The 6,423-nt window shown below is 43.7% G+C and overlaps 1 long non-coding RNA gene across 1 annotated transcript; it reads left to right on the top strand.

Moving 5' to 3' along the window:
- The first annotated feature begins 2,677 nt into the window (after nt 1–2,677).
- LOC141277214 (uncharacterized) lies at nt 2,678–4,151 on the top strand. The gene is made up of 3 exons (XR_012328248.1): nt 2,678–2,695; nt 3,340–3,421; nt 4,097–4,151. It is a non-coding gene; the product is annotated as an uncharacterized lncRNA (long non-coding RNA).
- The last annotated feature ends 2,272 nt before the right edge of the window (nt 4,152–6,423 follow it).

Raw genomic sequence — 6,423 nt, 5'->3', positions numbered from 1 at the left:
GTTACATTTTCTGAGCTTGTCTCCACATCAAGGAAGTGGTTGAAAAGATCTCTTTGGGAGCAATATATGTAAAAGGCCCTGTCCTGTGCTTGGCATGTTGTTGGGACTTATACAATGGATATTACTCTTCCTCTTCCTTTGTCTATTATTTAAAAGTTATGAGCATCATAATTCTAATTATTTTTACTCCTTCTTCCCACTGGGAGGACTCAAATAATTGAATCCCTACTACTGATGCTCTTGGAGCCTCATAGCAGCACGATGACAAATTAAGACTTGCATTATTAGCTCCCAGAGTTAATAGTCCATCTCCTTGAAATGTCCCTCAAGGAACTTCCAACAATGCATTGCAAGACATATAATCTGTATTTTTAACCATAGATTTGGAAAAATACCTAAAGGTAGGCTGCAGAAATGGCCACAATAGACCCCTTGTGATGTGGCTTTGCAATTCCTCCCATCAAGAAGTGTTGTCTGTTTTCCCATCCCTGGGAATTCTGGGCAGGCCTGTGACCTGCTTTTTGATCCACACAATGTGATGGGAGTGATGGCATGCCAGACCTGAGCCTAGGCCTTGCACCATGTGGTAAGAGGCATGACCAGCGTGGCCAGATGGATAAGAGACCTGTGACCCACTTACCTTTGAAATCCTCTCAATGGCTAACCAATGACCAGATGTGAGTGAGGCCATCCTAGGCCAGCTGGCCTCCAGCCAACCTGCCAGCTGCCCACAGACACTTGAGGCAGCCCTGCTGAACTCAAACAAGCCTGGTCTGGATCATCAGAACCACCCAGCTGGTCTGGGGACTCATGAGCAATGGTAAATGCTTATGAATTTAAGCCACTAGGTTTGAGAGTGGTTGGTGATGTAGCAATAACTAACTGATATTGCTTCAAACTTGGCAGCCGTTCATCCAATCATTTTAGCATCACATAGTAGACTGTTAGTCAACAAACATTTGAGTGCCTACCAGCGCCAGACTCTGGGTATGGTGGTGAAGATGGAAGATGCCCAACCCTCAAGGAGCTTACATTTAAGAACTAGAGAAACAGAAATCAATATAAATAGGTAGAAACATAAAGGGCATAAGGGGATCAGTGAGTCCACTTGAATATCATCAGGACTGGGAGGCATGGTTCCAGGGCCCTTGATCATGATTTTGCATTTTACTTCTATGACATTAAAAAGCACTCCATGTAGCCCAGAAAGTGTATTTAAAGGCACATTCCTCTGGTAGCATGTCCTCCCAGGGCCCATGGTAAGCCCCGATGTACTTCTGTACTCTTGAACTAGGACATCCCTGAAGGCTTCAGGATGGGTGGGCTTACAACATCTTTCCCCAGCTCATTCCTGTGGCTGAGAAAATAGGTCAGAACTGTTGATGAGGAGCTGTCCTCTGTTCAAATGAGAAGCCTGTTGGTCCAATTTCTAGAAATGGTTTAATGGCAGCCGTGGTATTAGTCACCACAGCCTGTTCTATAGTTTCCTGGATTTCAAACTCAAATGCCCAGTCCTTCTGTCTCTTCATTAAGTGTCACAAGGGACTGGGGAGGTTTCCTGGAGATGGCACCAAGTTACAGAAGGTGGGCACTTCCCAGATGCGATGACTCTCTTTCTTCCATGATCTCCTGAGACTGAGAGGTTTCTTCAGCTAAATGACAGAGATCTTAAAATTAACCCTCTGAGTTTGTTGGCAGGTGTCCAGCAGGGTTGATCACAAGTGAACTGCATTTGTTCCCTTTTTTCAGTGTTTCAGAGCACCCATCTGTGTCAGGTAGATGCAGAGATGAACATTGACAGCTCTCACCTTCAGGGCTCACAGATGGGTACAAAATTTCAGCACCATGTGACAAGTGCTACAATGTGTATACATATATGGTGATTGGAGGTAGTCAGAACAACCCAGATTAACCTTCATAGCAGTGTAGTGTGTTGATGGAAAGCTTAGGGTCAGTTGGGTTTGAACCCTGGCTCTGCCACTCACAAGCTGTATAACCCTGGGCAAGTTGCCTTACCTTTCTGAGCCTGGATTTTCTTATCTGGGGAAATTGGGGATAATGACAGTACTTATAGGAGTGTGAGAATGAATGGGTTAATATATGTAAAGTGCTTAAAACAGCACCTGGCATATAGTGAACACTGGATAAAATTAAAAGGCACCTTGAATAGGGCCAGGCTCATAGTAGGCCCTCAGATAGTTACTGAATGGATGAGTGAATAAACACAAACAGTACTATAGCAATATAAAGAGATATGTTTAATTTGCTCACAGGGTGTTGGGGGAAATTGTTGGGTAAATGTCAAACCTATGTTGAAGCTGAAAGGGAAATTCATTCATTAATTTACTTGCTGATTTAAAAACTACACAGCAAACCTCTTCCGTGTGCTGGGCACTGAGGGTAGAGTCATGATAGACAAGTCTTTGTGCTTTTGAAGGTTCTATCTTAGCTACTGTTTATTGAACAAAAGCTATGTGCCACAAGCTCTGCTAGGTGCTTTCCATACAATAGCATGATATATGTGGGTGGGGGAGGCAGCCTGGGCAGAAGGATAGGCATGAGTGTGATAGTTTCCCAGGGCCACCACAACAAATTACCACACATTTTATGGTCTAAAACAATAGAAGTTTATTCTCTCACAGTTCTGGAGGCCAGAAGTCCACAGTCAAGGTGTCAACAGGGCCATGTTTCCTAGGTGAGAATTCTTGCTTCTAGCTTCTGGTGGATCTTGATATTCCGTAGTTTGCTGCAGCATCACTCCAAACTCTGCCTCTGTCTTCACATGGCCTTTTTCCCTGTGTCTCTTCACTGTGTCTGTGTATATCAAATATTCCTCTCCTGTCTTTAGTAAGGACACTAGTCATTGGATTTAAGGCCCACCTTAAAGCGTGATCTCATCTATCGATCCTTAGCTAATCTGCAAAGATCCTATTTCCAAACAAGATCACATTCACAGGTATGGGGGCTTAGGACTTGGCCATATCTTTTGGAGGGACACTGTTCACCCCACTATAGAGAGTAAATACCCTGAGTCTAGAAAGAACACCCTGGAGCATGTGGGGTATTGAACCCAGTCAGTTAGGAGGAAAGTTTTTGTTGGCTTGACCGGGGCTCCCTGGAGAAGCTTATCAACTCACAGGCAAGCAGTCACATAGTGCCCTGCCCTCAGAGGGGCTCTATACTCATGTTAGTGCTCTGCTGTAGTTATCTTGAAGCTCTAGGAAATTTTATCTCTGAACTTGTCTCTTCTAAGTGAAGTCCCGTGAAACATGCATGTGATCAGAGGAGACACACAGTATGTGTGCGTCCACTGATCCTTGCCCTCCTGTTTGCATATAGCATTTTCACTGCCCGGAGTGCACAGAATTCCAGGGGGCCCACCATGCGTGGGAGTTCAGGGAGACTCAAAGCCAAGTACAAGGTAAGTACATTACATCTACTACTGAGTATCAAGTGAGGGAGCTGACAGCCGCAGCAGGCCACGCTTTCCATTCAAACCAGAACTGGCTTTGAAAAAAGAAAGAATGTCATGGCATTCTAAGAAACGCGAGTGACCAAGGGGCCTTAGCATATCCTGCCTTTCTTACTCACATTACTTCCCTGTGTTAGGCAACCACTTGGGATGAAAATGATGACAGAGAAGGAAAGGGAAAGATTGGGCAACACGGAGTTCCTTTTCCTTTCTTCAGTAAGCCAGAGGTAGAGTGTTGGTGGAAAGTGCACATATCAAGAAGTGGAATAAAGACAGTTGAATTAGTTTGGTGCAGTGTTTCCACTGTTATGGTAAGAATGACATTCATAGTCGTGTACAAGCTATGGAATATGAACTGTGTAATTTTTGTGATTCCACGTATGAGTAAAATGCTCCTAAATTTGCATTTTAAACTGGTACTGCACAACATAAAGGTGAAAGTTCATGCTAATAATTTAAAATTTTCATTTTTCTTTACTCAGAATGAGGTTAAATAGTACATAAAAACATGACAAGTTGAGAGAAAGGCTGTGGAAGAAAGAAAAGCTTTATATTTTAGTGCCATTAACAGCATGGTTTTCTGCTTTTGGAGCAAGGGGCTCCTCATTTCATTTCATTTTGCAGTGGGTCCTGCAAATTATGTGGCTGGCCGTGCAAAGGAGACTGTTGGGCAGAACCCCATGAGTCCCTGAAGTCCATCGCCTCCAGAGCCCTTGCTCTGCTAGGTGCTGGCAATGTTCTCGTTTCCAGCTTCACTTTTGTGGTGAGCAGCCCTTGCTTCATGTTTTCTTTCCCACTCAGGCCACAGTTTTTCTGATGATTTTTAAAGACCATTCTGCTCTTCTCCCACTTCTTTCCCCTCTCCTCCCACTAACGTTTTTCCAACACTTCAGGTGTTTCAGGGGTACAAACAAGCCCATTAAGGAACTATCAGCACCGGTCGGCCTCTGGTGTCCTGCTGTGTGAGCCACATGTGCAGAACCACAGGCGGGGGCTGCCGTCTCTCAGCAGGACACGTTTTCTGTTAGGTTTGAGGGGAAGTGGCCAAAATAGCTCTCAGTCTCAGGAACCTCTTCATTTGTGGGGCAGCGGTGGGTGCCTCCTGGCTGGCAGACTTACTCTTGCTTTCTGAGAAGAGGGCTCTTTCTTCAGCCAAGCCTACTGTTTGATGAGAACACCATGCCCAGCCCACCTGAGGGTTGGATGAGAGTCTATTTCTGTAACTATCATTCCTAACTCTGCTGGAGAAGCTCTTCCCTCCCCAGCTCTTCAAATGCAGAAAGAATCAGGCAGAAATTTTAGCCCAATTAAGAAATTGTAAAGAGTAGGTTGCCCTTTTTTGACTGCAGATGACAGGAAGGGAGCCAGGTACGGAAAGCGCACCTGGAGGGGAGCTTTCTTATTTCTTTTCTTCTTTCTGTTCTGGAAAGGAGGGGAAGGCATCACCACCCTTGACTGCCTTACAGTCCTACACCCGACAGAGATGTGTGAAGACTCGAAACACTGCTCAGGACTTGGTGAAACTGGCATTTTCTGGGCTTTTGTTCTTGTTCCCATTGACTGCCGGTTTGGGTCCTCGCCAAATGCGGGCTGGGGACCAAGCACTCAGTGCTGTTGCATCGGCAAGCATGGCTTTTGCTAACTAAATAGCATGAGGAGGGAAGGCTAATATTTGTGGAACATAATTTCAATCCAACTGCAGGGCCTTCGTAAGTGCTGCATAAATGTTGAATCAGTGAATGACTGATGGAACTTACCCTACCGGCAGATTCTGTGCCAGGCCCTGTATGGTTTACTCATTTAATTATCATCAAGCAGACATGTGATATGGGGATTATGAACCCCTGTTTTATAGTAGGAAACCAAGGCTTACTGAGAAAAGGCAATTAATTCAAAATCATATAATAATAGAAAGCAGAGTTGAAATTTCTCTCCAGGTCTTTTTACTTCTAAAGCATGATTTCTTTCTGCTATGTTACACTGTCAAATCCCAAATGACAAACCTTCTTTACCGTTCCTGTTTTCTCTCTCTCTTTCCCTCATTTCTTTCTTCTTGGTTTCCTTCCTGCCCTCTTCCTTCCTCCTTTCACCCCTCCATCTATTCAGTCATGTCTCTATCCTTCCTTCACCACACACTTTTCCAAAAAAGAAGTTAAAGTACTTATTGATTTCTCATTTTAGAATTTAGGGACCTTCAGAAACTAGTCTTGGTAAGACTTATCCCTTGCTTCAAAGTCTCTGTAACATATCTAGACTGATTTCCTCACTGTTTCCTTAATATAATATGTACATTCCTGCTCCTACCTCCTTCCCCCATCATATCCTTTCTTATCCATCACCACACTCATTTTCTGCCATTCTAGCCCACAGTGATCTATCGTTCCTGTCACACATGGTAGCTAAAATTTATAGAATACGTACTTTATGGCGGTTACTGTTATAAGCACGTCACCCATATTTACTTAGCGTAGCCTCGATCCAGTGAGGTGCGTGCAATTATGCATGTGTTATTGAAAGAGGAAATGGAAATCTGGGGTGTTGGCTGTGGGTGAGGGTGAGTAATTTGCCCAAGGCACAAAGGTAGTGATGTAGTTGTATTACTTCCTAATGATCATGTCATTTGTTGCTGCAGTTTTTGAGATAGTGCTTTGGGATAACCAACTGTTTCATATGAATATCTTCCCAAAATGATCCGTGATTTGAAGAATTACATCTTGTAATTCTTTATGTGTTTCCCAGAGTTAAAAGTTTACTTGCTGAACAGTGAGGGGTAGTGCCCTGTAACATGACATAAAACACCCAGAAGTACACATCTCATTAAGCTACTAGAAGATACCTTTTGGAGACTTAGATAACAAATGAAAAGTTTTTGAATTATAGGATTGTGGAACTAGAAGAAAGGTTTTGAAACAAAGAAAAAGTTGTCCAGGTATATCAGTTAAAGTAAAGCA

The sequence above is a fragment of the Tursiops truncatus genome, chromosome 19 (genome assembly GCF_011762595.2).
Source record: "Tursiops truncatus isolate mTurTru1 chromosome 19, mTurTru1.mat.Y, whole genome shotgun sequence".
Taxonomy (NCBI): domain Eukaryota; kingdom Metazoa; phylum Chordata; class Mammalia; order Artiodactyla; family Delphinidae; genus Tursiops; species Tursiops truncatus.
Note: the sequence above shows the minus strand (reverse complement) of the source record. Positions and strands in the feature narration are given on the sequence as shown.